Source organism: Schistocerca serialis, chromosome 9 (assembly GCF_023864345.2).
Source record: "Schistocerca serialis cubense isolate TAMUIC-IGC-003099 chromosome 9, iqSchSeri2.2, whole genome shotgun sequence".
Classification (NCBI taxonomy): Eukaryota; Metazoa; Arthropoda; class Insecta; order Orthoptera; family Acrididae; genus Schistocerca; species Schistocerca serialis.
In genome coordinates this window covers 358,341,485-358,356,040 of record NC_064646.1, presented here as the reverse complement: position 1 = coordinate 358,356,040, position 14,556 = coordinate 358,341,485, and positions in this window count along the sequence as shown.

The following is a 14,556-nucleotide window of genomic DNA, read 5'->3' as shown; positions in this document are numbered from 1 at the left end:
AATAGAAAATAGCGACGTGACGCGATCGACGGGCACACTAGAGATACCACCCAACAAATCTGGGCAAAGCTTCATTGGATTTCCTCAGTGGTTTTCATTTCGCGACCGATCGGAGCTTACTTTCCGAATAGCCCTCGTATAAAGACGTCCCAATTACACCTGAAGATATACGAGAGAGAGTTTTCAGAGCATGTGCTTCGATAAGTGCCGAAGTGATAATGAAAACTGTGGTGACTTGGCAAGACAGCCAAGCCACTCGGAGGTAGCCGAAAGGCACGCGTTTAAGCTCACGCAGACTGGCGTGAGGTCTGGAAGAGGACAATGTCTTGAGAATTGCAAATAAAGTACGAAGATCTTGGAATACTTAACTTTAATCCATAATTGGTGTACATCGCTCTTGTTGATACGTTAATAACAATCTCAATATAAACTGGTAATTGCGCCTTGCTAGGTCGTAGCAAATGACGTAGCTGAAGGCTATGCTAACTATCGTCTCGGCAAATGAGAGCGTATTTGTCAGTGTAGCATCGCTAGCAAAGTCGGCTGTACAACTGGGGCGAGTGCTAGGACGTCTCTCTAGACCTGCCGTGTGGCGGCGCTCGGTCTGCAATCACTGACAGTGGCGACAAGCAGGTCCGACGTATACTAACGGACCGCGGCCGATTTAAAGGCTACCACCTAGCAAGTGTGGTTTCTGGCGGTGACACCACAAATACCACTCAATCCTTGATAAGAAGATTGCAGCCCTGCATTTATACCAATGGCCATCACTTCGAACACCTTCTGTGAATGGACGTTCATGCGCCACTTTAACCTTCGAGGTTCTTACACATCACTGGATTCGTCTCGATAGCCGCTATCAGAAAATAAGTACCGAACTATAGCATCCCATTGAAAAAACAAAGTTGACCTTCATATCTCTAATGTGACCCCACCTAGAAACAAAGAAACCAACGTCACATTATTTCCCCCGTTGTCCCATGCAACTTTTGTCCCACAAACGTTTCAGCTCCTATCATACTTTTGGAGTTATTCTGGGTGGCAATAGCAATAGGCTCACCCTGTATAGAAAGATCATCTATACTTTCCAGTGAGCGAATTTCCGAGTGTCAAAGTACTTGAAAGAAACCACCATATTTCTTGACATAAACTTAAAGTACATACCTCTATCCGTTCCTGACAAAAAGGAGTCGGAACAGCTAGATGACGAAGTTACCCTATAAGGATTCCGTTTTTACCGAAATGAAGAACGGAACCCTAAAACCGCATCAGGTAAATTGTCAAAATGTGACGTTTTATGAATTGACTTCTTTGAGACATAGGTCAAAATGTTTCACATTCATCTGCTTGATCGCTGGATTGCCGACAGTTTTCGCCAATAGTTTACGGCAAAAGGCAAGTATGGTCCCATTACAAATAACACGGCTGACATCCTTGGAGACCTCAGTATGAGCACAACTGCATGCGCACTTAGTTTGCATTTGTAGTAACTAAAACTTCGTACATAAGTCGATGGCATCTCGTAACCATTTATTCACATTTACTTCTCAAGTGGTTTGTTTGCAGATCTGTGTTTACGGGAATGTTGTTACTTCCATTATCATATACTGTCACCAATATCAGCTTTCGTTATTTATTACGATACACCATGCAAGTTTGTCAGTTATTTCGTGTAGGCGGCGATGTCTTCAGTAGTCGAATCTTACGTAACAGCAAGAAAGTAAATGGAGCAGCTTCCTTCCGGCAACTAGTCTCTCTACAGCCACAGACATTCGTCAAAAGAACACTAATGAACACTTGTGACAGACGTGCGCAGAGAAGAGTCCTTCGCTATCTGGGTCACGTCTCTAGGTTGAGACGATCGGGAGAAGCGGAGCGTTCCGGTGTTCTGATGAGGCCACTGGATGATCAAATTTTTCCGCGGGATGGTGCGGGCTGCATGCGCTGGCTGTTTGGTTCTACTTGACATGCATACGCCGCTCGCGGCGTTCGCCTCATCCGAACAAGCGCTTTTAGTTAGGCTTATGGTAGCCAGGGCAGCACTTTTAAAGAGGGCTTGTCCCGGAGTTAATTTGATGTTGTTCCAGGGCTTGGTGTGCAATCTTGTAAGCAGGTCACACAACAAGACTAGGAGAGGCGATGCGAAACGGCAGCATTGTGAGATGCGCCGCACTAGTTTCTAAGGCGGTGAATGATGCTGAGGAAACAGTTAACCTATTTAAGATTCAGGAAACGAACGTTGTCGACGGAACGGCAACACTAAACGATCAGAGATGAATTATTAGAGAACTGAAACACTTTGAAATCAATTGCCAGTTCAGTTTATTCTTGTAGATACGTACTGTAATCTTTCTCCTACCTATCAAATACAGGGCGCTCAGAAATAGCCCATAAAGCTTTAAAGTGTGTTGCGGGATAGTCTGTGGTGAAAAACAACTGTTAAAAAAAATACGTTTCACCGTTTCCGAATAAACCAGGACTGAAGTTAGCCAATGAGGCCGTTGTGAGCGCAAATTTGCGCGGCCCGCCAGATAAGATTACTAGTAAGTGTCCGTTGTTCTCACAGGGTGGATGATAGCGCACCAGACTGCCCAAGCTCTGGCTCGACTTCGATCCAGTTTTTGCTTCGCCCTCTTGTTCGGTTCTAGGTAACCAAACAAATAACACGCTTTGCGACACCATCTGCGACGGGCCGCTCGAATCTAGGAACGCAACGGCCTGACTGGCTAACTCAATGTTAATTAACTCGAAAACGGCACAACCTATCGAATTTTTCCTCAACACTTGTTTCTCAGTATTATTAACTTTGCTTTACAAGCTTTTCAGAGAGTTTCTGACCACCCTGTAGACCAAGATATTTAAATAAATGGATGTTTGCCATGGTGGTCTGCCCACGTTGATTTTAACTGAAGAATAAGGAATGAAAAAATTATCTGCAAGATAGGTGCCGCGACTCTTGACGCGCGCCCGGACATACGTGCCGTCGCCATGGCAAAATTACACGAACTAAGGTATGAATTGTTGACACACCCGCCTCATTCACCTGATATGGCTCCGTCAGACTTCTAGCTCTTCCCAAAACTGAAAATTTTGCTTGGTGGACAAGGACTCACTTTAAACGGAGAATTGATCGCTGGAGTTGACACCTATTTTGCAAGCCTGGAGGAAATTCATTTTCGAGATGGGATCAAGGCACAGGGACATCCTTGGACCAAGTGCATTAATCTACAATGAGACTACATTGAAAAATAAAAAAAGTTTCGAGAACTTTTCAAACAACCCTCGTAATTTCACAACAGTTTCTCACTGATGGAGACAAACCATCTAAAAACATTTTTTTCTAAGGAAACCGGGCCATTTAAAACTAACTACGCAGTGTGATGCCATGAGTCTTGCTACACCAAGAAACACGTCTGGATTTGAGCTACATTTGTGCAGCATTACGACGCTGAGTATTACGAGGGCTATCCAGAAAGTAACAATTGATTTGAAGTAAAAAATTAACAACACGAAAAACCAACTGTTATTATATACATTTTAAAGGTGAACTCTTAAGCTATTTCGCTACACAATCGTCATTGAAAATGAGACACTTATCATCGTGGCATAAGTTTTCCAGTACCGTCTCTGTAGAAATGTGCTGCCCGCCATTGCAACCGCTGGTTTATAGCGGCATGCAGTTCGGCGTCAGTATCAAAGCGTTGTGTAACGAGAGGTGTCTTCATTGCTGGGGAGAGCTGGTAGTCACTCGGCGCCAAATCCAGGCTGTATGGCGGATGGTCAAACACCTACCATACAAAACCCCACAGGAGCTCTCTTGTACGACTGGCCGCGTATGGACGTGCGTCGTCGAGAGAAACAAAATTTTTGCACAAAGTTTTCTCCGACGCTTGTTTTACTTGGCCCGCCTGAACGTTGTCACTGCTGTACCACTTTCAAGGAAATCAACGAGAATCACTAGCTGAGAGTCCTAAAGCACAGTATAGATGATTTTTCTTGCTGACAGCGTTTGCAAACGCTTCCTTCCTTTCTTGTGAGAATTTTTGTGTCCCCATTCCATCGACTACCTTTTTGTTTCACAACTGACATGCTGCACCCAAGTCTCGTTCCCAGTTATGATACGATCGATAGCTTTCCTACCATTTTACTTGTTACCTTCGAGGAAGGTCAGTGTTGCAGCACGTCTGTTTTTTGTGGAACGCAACTAGTACAATTTCTTGCGTCAAACTCGGTGAAATTTGGGAAAATTTTACGCAAATTCCGTAATCGTCAAACGACGATTTTCACAAATTTTGTCGTTACTTTTCATCACCGGTTCGTTAGTTACAAGGCTAGAGTTACCAGTGCGGCACTCACGACGAATGTTGGTACGGCCATTTTTAAAATCAATTCACCACTGACTCGATCACCTTCACTCATTATTCCCTCTCAGTAGACATCACAATGGTTGCGATGAATGTCAACCGGTTTTCGAATTTTGGCAACAAAAGCTAACCACAGAATGTACCTCACAAGTGGCGGGATTTTCTACTGCAACGCACACTTTAACACGGCAAAGAAAGCAAAGTAGCGGATACACAGACCACGCGCTACCACTGCTGGTTTACTGAGGGTAGGAACGTTACGTCATTAACATGGCGGCTGTAGTGCCGCCCACCACCACGATAAACCAAAAATTGTATTAGTTTCTGGATAGCTCTCGTATATTCATGCATTTCTACCGAGTACATGTAACACGAAGAGTAACTCAACATCAACATCATTTCCGCCCTTTATGTTGCTCTTGAAAGATAAACATTGCAAGTTGTACCACCATACAACGAGACCTGCAGAGATGGTGGTCCTGATTGCTGTACACATCGGTACCTCTCATACCAAGTAGCACGTACTCTTGCATTGATGCAGGCTTGTATTCGTCGTGGCATACTACCCACAAGTATATCAAGGCACTGTTGGCCCAGATTGTCCCACACCTCAACGGCGATCAGGCGTAGATCCCTCAGAGTGGTTGGTGGGTCATGTCGTCCATAAACAGCCCTTTTCAATCTATCGCAGGTCTGTTCGTTAGGGTTCATATCTGGAGAAAATGTTGGCGATTCTAGTCAAACGATGTCGTTATCCTGAAGGACGTCATTCACAAGATGTGCACGATGGGGATGCGAAGTGTCGTCCATGAAGACGAATGTCTCGCCAATATGCTGCCGATATGGCCGCACTATCGGTCGGACGATGACATTCACGTATCGTGCAGGCGTTACGGCGCCTTCCATGGCCACCACCGGCGTACGTCGGCTCCACGTAATGCCACCCCAAAGCAGCAGGGAACCTCCACCTTGCTGCACTCGGTTGATAGTTTATCTAAGGCGTCCAGCCTGACCGGGTTGCCTTCAAACACTTGTGCGACGATTGTCTGGTAGAAGGCATATGCGACACTCATCGGTGAAGAGAATGGGATGCCAATACTGAGCGGTCCATTCGACATGTTGTTTTGCCCATCTGCAACACGCTACATGGTGTCGTGGTTGCAAAGATGGATCCCGCCATGGGCGTCGGGAGTGAAGCTGCGCATCATGTAGGCTACTGCGCACTGTTTGATTCGTAACACGACGTCCTATGGCTGCACGAAATGCATTATTCAACATGGAGGCGTTGCTGTCAGGGTTCCTCCGAGCCGTAGTCCGTGATCATCCAATGCAGTAGCAACCCTTGGGCGGCCTGAGCGAGGCATGTCATGGACAGTTGCTGTCTTTCTGTATCTCCTCCATGTCCGAACAACATCGCTTTGGTTCACTCCGAAACGCCCGGACACTTGTTGAGAGCCCTTCCTGGCACAAATTAAGAATGTGGACGTGATCGAACAGCGGTGCTCACTGTCTTGGCGTGGTTGAACTACAAACAACACAAGCCGTGTACCTCCTTCCTGGTAGAATGACTGGAACTGATCGGCTGTCGCACACCCTCCGTCTAATAGGCGCTGCCGATGCGAGGTTGTTTACATTTTTGGGTGGGTTTGGTGACATCTCTGAACAGTCAAAGGGACTGTGTCTGTGATACAATATCCACAGTGAACGTTTATCTTCAGGAGTTCTGGGAACCGTGGTGATCCAAAACTTTTTTTGATGTGTGTATAAAATTCATCATGCATGTTTTAGAAGTCATTCACATATTCCCTGCCAATGTTTCTTCTTCTTTTTCCTTTTTATATTTCAAAATTAGTCCAGCTTCTCGTGGAAAATCAATAAATTAGTGAACACTTCTTATTGCGTTACGGTGGTCGAGCGGTTCTAGGCGTTACAGTCTGGAACCGCGCGACCTGCCTCGGGCATGGATGTGTGTGATGTACTTAGGTTAGTTAGGTTTAAGTAGTTCTAAGTTCTAGGGGACTGATGACCTCAGAAGTTAAGTCCCATAGTGCTCAGAGCCATTTGAACCATTATTGCGTTACGTAACCTGAAGACATAGGTTAAGGTACTGTAAAGACCAGCGCAGGAAATTATAAATGGAGAGTTTATGTAGGTTCTTGGTGGGTTTCACCTACATATATATCTATACTCCTCAAATCACCATACTGAGTGGGGCAGTGGCTGCTTTATCTCCAACGTCACGTCCACATGTTCCATTGGCGAGTGGTTAGCAGAAAGAACGATGGATACTAATCCTTCGTATGGTCTCGAAATATTTACTTATACCTTGATGGCTCTTTGGCGATATGTTTCACGGAGGGAGTAACACACTGGTCCAGTCTTCTACTAATGTACAATTTCGCATGTTTGATCTTTGGTGTGACGTCATAAGCGCGTGACTGTGTGTGATATCGCTCTCTCAGTTTTCATATATTTTTTGGTTTCAGATATATATTTTTACGGTTTTTGTGATAATGTTTACTATATAAGTGACTTATTAGTGGTTTCTTCATTCACCTCTGCCTTTCTTGTGTTGTGACCTGATATTTGTGAGTGTTTCGTATCGAGCAACTTAACCTCTTACCTGTGTTTACATTCCGTGATGACCATTTGCGCCTGTAGCGGTGCATCGAAAGCTAAGTACTAATTAATTGTTTGTGTATAGTGGTTTATTTAGGAACGTTAGTAGTCTTCAACTGGTGTTCTTGGTGTTTTCCGATGAAATAATTTAAGAAGAAATTTTTGGGAACTGCTTTCAGTTTCGTTACTGTATTATTAGACGTTTGATTTTCTTTCTGTGTTAGTCTTTTGTTATATTCTCATTTGTTGTTGATTAATACTGTCAATAATAGTAGTTACTTCCCTTGTAGAGCACGTTTGTGATTATTGTTGTCAGTTTCTTAACATCTTCTTACTGTGGTAGCGGAACTTAGATAAAATAGTTTTCTTGTTTCAATAACTGTAAAATTTTACCATGAGTGAGAAGTGTGGGCTTTGCCTTAGGTTCGTGAGTAGTGGATTGCGGTGTGAGACTTGTTTGAAGTATTTTCACGGGGGGGGGGGGGGGGGAATGCAGTGGGGAAGCCAGTGGGCATTCTGGTGAGATCCTCTCCTGGAACTGCAGGTTATGTAGCAAGAGTAAGTTGACAGAGCAGCAGGAGCGTAAGATCTGTGCCTTTCAGGTGCAGTTGAAAAGCGCACAGGAGGAGCTAGATAGGATGAGGAGGGAGAAGGGGGCTGGAGAATGGGAGCTGGCTGTTGGCAAGAGATCTGCTAGGAGAAGCAGATTTTCAGATAGTTTTACTATTGGTGTTTGCAATAGATATGACCAACTGTCAGAGTCTAGTGGAGAGGACTCTCCAGTAACTGTAGATGTAGGAAGTAATGCAGCAGACCTCAGCAGTTACAGAGGCTAGGACAGTTGCAGTCTAAGAGAAAAAAGAAGGTTTTGCTGTTAGGTAGTTCTCATGGTAGAGGTGTAGGCCAGCAGTTGCAGGAAGTGTTGGGGAGTGAGTACCAGGTCACCTGAATTGTGAAGCCTAATGCAGGATTGGCTCAGGTGACTGTTAACATAGGGGGGTTATGTAGGGATTTTACGGATCAGGTAGTGATTGTGGGTGGGGCTGGTAATAGTATTGATAGGGATGGGGAGTATGGCATAGATGGTGACCTGGAAAAGATAGCCACTCAGACTGGCAACACGAATGTGCATTTCGTGGAACTGTTTCAGCGTCACGATCGGCCTCATCTTGATACAGACGTCAGGCGTAATAACATGAGACTTGGGGGCGCGCTGATGACATAAGGCTTGAGTCACATTTCAGTGGTGTCGGTGGAGCCTATCAGCAGGATGGGTTTCACTAGACATGGCCTGCACCTCAACAGGTATGGAAAGGGGAGGTTGACAAAGCTTATAGGTGACAGCATTGGTGGGGGTGGTGGGATCACTCATGGGAAAATTCCTGTAGTAGTGAGTGTTAAGCTGTACCTTTTTTAGATTGAAATCAGCAGATAGGTATTCCTGCTTAAGGGAAGTCTCTCTAACAAAGAAACCACTTTCGACAAAGCTTAGGTATCCGATTAATGAGGGAATTAGTATATTTCATCAAAATATACAAGGTATTAGAGATAAAGTTAGTGAACTGCTTAAAGGTGTTGACTCTGGAATTATTGTGATATCTGAACACTTCTTAAATAAGGAGATAATTCAGAGGCTTCCTTTACCGGGATACAGGTTGGCTGGCAGCTTTTCTAGGAGCTCTTTGCGGTGTGGGGGAGTAGCCATGCATGTGAAAAACGGTATCCCATTTGAGTCAATTGATATTTCAAAGTAGTGCACTGAAAAGGTGTTTGAATGTTGTGCAGGTGTGGTTAAATTTAGTGGAGCTAAATTTCTAACTGTTGTTATTTACAGATCCCCAACTCCGATTTCACAACATTTTTGCTAAAGCTAGAGGAGGTTCTTGCTTCACTTTATAGTAAATACAAAAAGTTAGTTACATGTGGTGACTTCAACATCAATTGAATAAGTGATTGTGCAACGAAAAGGACGCTGGTAGACCTCCTTAATTCATAAAATCTTATGCAAACCGTATTTTTTCCAACGAGAGTGCAAGGGAACAGTTGAACAACCATAGACTTAATTTTTGTTCATTCCTCATTACTAGAAGGGCATTCTGTTAGCAAAAAGGTGAATGGCCTTTCAGATCGTGATACACAAATTTTAACACTAAAAGATTTTCGCGCTGCAACACATGTTAAATATAGTTATCAACTTTTTAGGAAAGCTGATCCAGTTTCTGTAGAGACCTTTGTCGAGGTTATCAAGGAACAAGAGTGGCAAGATGTTTATAGTGCTGATACAGTAGACGATAAATATAATGCTATCCTCAAGACTTTTCTCGTGCTCTTTGAAAGGTGCTTTCCGTTAGAACGTTCAAAACAGGGTACTAGCACAAACAGGCAGTCTGGGTGGCTGACCAGAGGGATAAGAATATCCTGTAGACCAAAGTGGCAATTATAGCAAAACGTTAGAAACAGTCAAAATATAAATGCTGCAGCCCATTACAAACAGTATTGTAAGTTGCTTGAAAAAGTTATTGGAAAGGCAAAAAGTATGTGGTATTCAGATAGAATAGCTAGGTCTTAGGATAAAATTAAAACCATATGGTCAGTCGTAAAGGAAGTGGCTGGTCTGCAGGGACAGGTCGAGGATATAGAATCAGTGCGTAGTGGGAATGTCCGTGTTACTGGTAAGTCGCATATATGTACCTGAATATAGCAGGTGAACTAAATAGAAGCCTAGTCCCAACAGGGAAGCATATAGAGCTCGTAGAAAAAAGTGTTCTGAGACTGTTACCTGAAATGCTCCTCAATGATATTGACAAGAGGGAGATTGAGTTAGTAATTAAATCAGTAAATACCAAAACTCTCAGGGATATGACGGGGTATCTAGCAGAATACTGAAGTATTGTTCTATGTATGTTAGCCCAGTACTTAGCCATATCTGTAACTTTTCCTTTAGGAGTGGTCGGTTTCCTGACCGATTTAAGTACTCGATAGTGAAGCCACTTTATAAAAAGGGAGACAACGATAATGTTGACAATTATAGACCTATTTCTATGCCATTGGTGTTTGCTAAATTTATCGAGAGGGTTGTATATACAAGGTTACTGGAGCATTTAAATTCACATAATTTGCTTTCATATGTACAGTTTGGTTTTAGAAATGGTTTAACTACTGAAAATGCTATATTCTCTTTTCTCTGTGAGGTTTTGGACGGATTAAATAAAAGGTGGCGAACGCTAGGTGTTTTCTTTGATCTAACGAAGGCTTTTGACTGTGTTGACCACAAAATATTACTGCAGAAGTTGGACCATTATGGAGTAAGGGGAGTAGCTTACAATTGTTTCGCCTCTTACTTTAAGAACAGAAAGCAGAAGGTAATTTTCCGCAATACTGAGAGTGGTAGTGATGTTCAGTCCCAATGGGGCACTGTTAAGTGGGGCATTCCCCAAGGATCAGTGCTGGGGCCACTGCTGTTTCTTATTTATATAAATGATATGCCTTCTAGTATTACAGGTGATTCAAAAATATTTATGTCTGCTGATGAGACCAGTTTGGTAGTGAAGGGTCTTGTGTGTAATATTGAAACAGTATCAAATAATGTAGTTCATGAAATAAGTTCGTGGCTTGTGGAAAATAATTTGATGCTAAATCATAGTAATACTCAGTTTTTACAGTTTCTAACTCCCAATTCAACAAGAACCGATATTTTGATGAGACAGAATGGGCATATTATAAGCGAGACGGAACAGTTCAAGTTCCTAGGCGTTCGGATAGATAGTAAGCTGTTGTGGAAAGCCCATGTTCAAGATCTTGTTCAGAAGCTAAATGCTGCTTTATTTATCATTAGAACAGTATCTGAAATAAGTGACAGTTGAACACGAAAAGTAGTCCACTTCGCATATTTTCATATGCTTATGTCATATAATATTTTTTTTGGGGGGTAATTCCTCTGATTCAAAAAAGGTATTTTTGGTTCAAAAACGGGCTGTTGGAGCTATGAGTGGTGTAAGTTCGAGAACCTCTTGTCGACCCCTATTCAATAGTCTGGGAATTCTGACGTTGACCTCACAGTATATATTTTCTTTAATGTCGTTTGTTGTTAGCAATATTAGCTTATTCCCAAGAGTTAGCAGCTTTCACTCAGTTAATACTAGGCAGAAATCAAATCTACATGTGGAATGCACTTCCTTGACTCTTGTGCAGAAAGGAGTGCAGTATTCTGCTGCATCCATTTTCAATAAGCTACCACAAGAACTCAAAAACCTTAGCAGTAGCCCAAACACTTTTAAATCTAAGCTGAAGAGTTTCCTCATGGCTCATTCCTATTCTGTCGAGGAGCTCCTGGAAGAGCTGGAAAATTAAGCAAATTCCAGTGTTACATTATTAATTTTCTTTATTTGAACTTACGAATTGTCGCCTGAATATGTTTCTCATATTTCATTTTATCTGTTTCTACTATCGTGTTATAATTTAATGTATTGACTCGTTCCATGACCATGGAGACTTCTCCTTAATTTGGTCCCACGGAACAAAAATAAATAAATAAAAAGAAATACGTCGCTTTCGTGATTACCAATTGTTACAAAATGCGTGGCTCTTCTTTTGATCTTCTCCGTTTCCTGTATCAGTCACATCGGGTATGAATCCCAGACTGACGAGCAAAAATCACGTAGTTCATAGTCTACATACTTCGAGGGTGATTTACGTTTTGTGCAATTCTTGCAATGTATTCAGCTTGATCTCTGTCTTACGTGCGAGTAGTTTTACATGTTCGTTGCGCTTTAAATTCTTCCGTACATATACTCCGAAATGTTTTACGGATGTAACTGCTTCCATCTGGGTCGGTATAAATTTTAAAAAGGCCATGAACTGTGATAAGTCTCAACTCACAAAGGGTTTCTCAGGTTTAGCACCGTATTTACTGATTTTTGTAATATCTTCGCATTAGCACTGTCATACAGCAGAGTGTCCTCTGGTGTGTCTCTTGTGTTTAGCATTTCGCACACTCAAACGAACAGAACTATTAGAGGGTAGACAATCTGTATTGTGGCATGTAGACTGCATGTAAAAAAGGCGGAATGCAGTTCAGGTCGTTCTATTACTTCACAGTGGGACAGTGCCTTGTGATATACGGTATCTTACTCACAGAAAAAAGGTTATAGTACCACAAAAACTGAAAACAAATAATCGTATGAGTGAGAATAGTAGATAAACGTTAAAGAAACAAGCCTCTTTCCGGTTTCTCGTCCATTAAACCAAAATTTGCATGTAGCAGTGAATTACATGATAAGAGTAAATCAAATTTAAAATACAACATCCCTCTTCGACTGCCTTCCTCACTTAATATCTATTTTATAACTTTCAATGACGAATCTTCTGTAACATTTGATAAATAAACAAAAATTTTCTGGGTCATAACATTTATTTACCAACTATTGGTTTCAGTCTGCAAAGCTGATCATCTTCAGGTCGGGCGCCGCAGAGTGTAGTTTGTCAACTGTTTTACAGAAGTGTTGACGAACTGCACTTTGCGGCGCCATACATGAAATTGATCTGCAAGACAGATTGAAATACGTGGTCGGTAAATTAAAAGTGGTGTAACAGACGGTGTTTCTTTACTTATTACAACAGAAGGGTCACGGTTCCTAAGACATGACGTTAATTCTAATGCAACACCTACCTGTATTATAATCTCAATCCCACTTTCATTTGTGACTGCCACAGTCAGTTGTAACCTGCTGATAGACGAAGACGCTGGTAACCAATAAGCAAATATAACTCATTCCGGATCGCCAACACTTACTTCAGTATATACACAGAAGAGCCAAATGAACTGGTAGCCTGCCTAATATCGGATAGGACCCTCGCTAGTACCCAGAAGTGCCGCAACACCACATGGCATGCACTCGAATAATGTCTGAAGTAGTGCTGGAGGGAACTGATACCATGAATCCATCAGGGTTGTCCATAAATCCGTAAGATTACGAGGGGGTTGGAGATCTCTTCTCAACAGCACTTTCCAAGACTTCCGAAATATGCTCAATAATGTTCATATCGGGGGAGTTTGGTGGCCAGCGGAAGTGTTTAAGCTCTGAAAGATATTCTTGTGGCCGCTCCGTAGCAATTATGGACGTGTGGGGTGTCGCATTGTCCTGCTGGAATTGCTCGTCCGTCTGAAAGCACAATGGACATGAATGGATGCAGATGATCAGAAAAGATGTTTACGTACGTGACAATTGGCAGAGTCGTATCTAGACGTATCAGGGGACCCATATCGTTCCAACTGCACACGCCCCGCACCATTACAGAGCCTCCATCAGCTTGAACAATGCCCTGCTGACACGCAGGATCCATGGATTCATGAGACTGTCTCTATAGCCGTGCAGGTCCATCTGCTCGATACAATTTGAAACGAGATTCGTACGACCAGGCAATGCGTTTCACGTCATCAACAGTCCAGTGTCGGTGTTGACGGGCCCGGGCGAGGCACACAGCTTTGTGTCGTGCAGTCATGAACGGTACTCGAGTGGGCCTTCGGCTCCGAAAGCACATATCGATGGTGTTTCGATGAATGGTTCGCATGCAGTTTGATATTTTATCAGATTCCTGATATTCACGATACACTTGTGAGATGGTCGTACGAGAAAATCCACTTCAGCGCTATCTCGGAGACTCTGTGTCTCATCGCTCGTGCGCCGATTATAACACCACGTTCAGATTCACTTCAGTTCTGATAACCTGCCATTGTAGCAGCAGTAACCGATCTAACAACTGCACCAGACACATGTCTTATATAGGCGTTGCTGACCACAGCGCAGTATTCTGCCTGTTTACATATCTTTGTATTTGAGTACGCATGCCTATACCAGTTTCTTTGGCACTTCAGTGTATTTATATACAAACCACGACTTCATCTAAAATGCTTCTAAAGCTACTGCACTATTTAATTAGAAAGTTTCTTTTCTACTTTTGTATGCTTATGTGGTAAACCCCCACTCATTTTTATCCATTCGTATTTTATCCACAGTAGAAACATTGTCACTAGTTGAGATATCAGTTTAACGTCATATGCTGACAATAGTCTCTGGAAGACAAGATACGAGAAGGCAATGTTAGAACGAAAATGTTTGCTTACTGATAATTTATTATTGACATAAAATTGTTATCAATTCCTAACACGACTAACGGGGAAGTATGACTTGGAAATATTGACTGCCAGACCGTTAGTACAGGCGCACCTGCTATTTGCTCTCTTCTGCTGTTTCACAGGTAGTCATACCTTTGACCATTGGCATTAATTTCTTTCTCGCCAGTCACATTTCCGAGTTGGCGAATGGAAAATGAACCTCACACTCGGAAATTTGTGCTGTGCTACGCTCATTAATCTGACAATGAGCGCTCGTGATCTGTTACAGCTTTCGCCTAGTCGTGTTACGTGTGTCGTTCATGGGTTGAAAACTGCCGCCCTGCAAAACAACTCCACTTTGCTGATCGCCGTATATTTCGATTAAAACAAAACTTATTTACAACAAATTGGGTTATTTCTGGCTCGACGAAATGGACTCAGTAAATTTTCCATGAACAG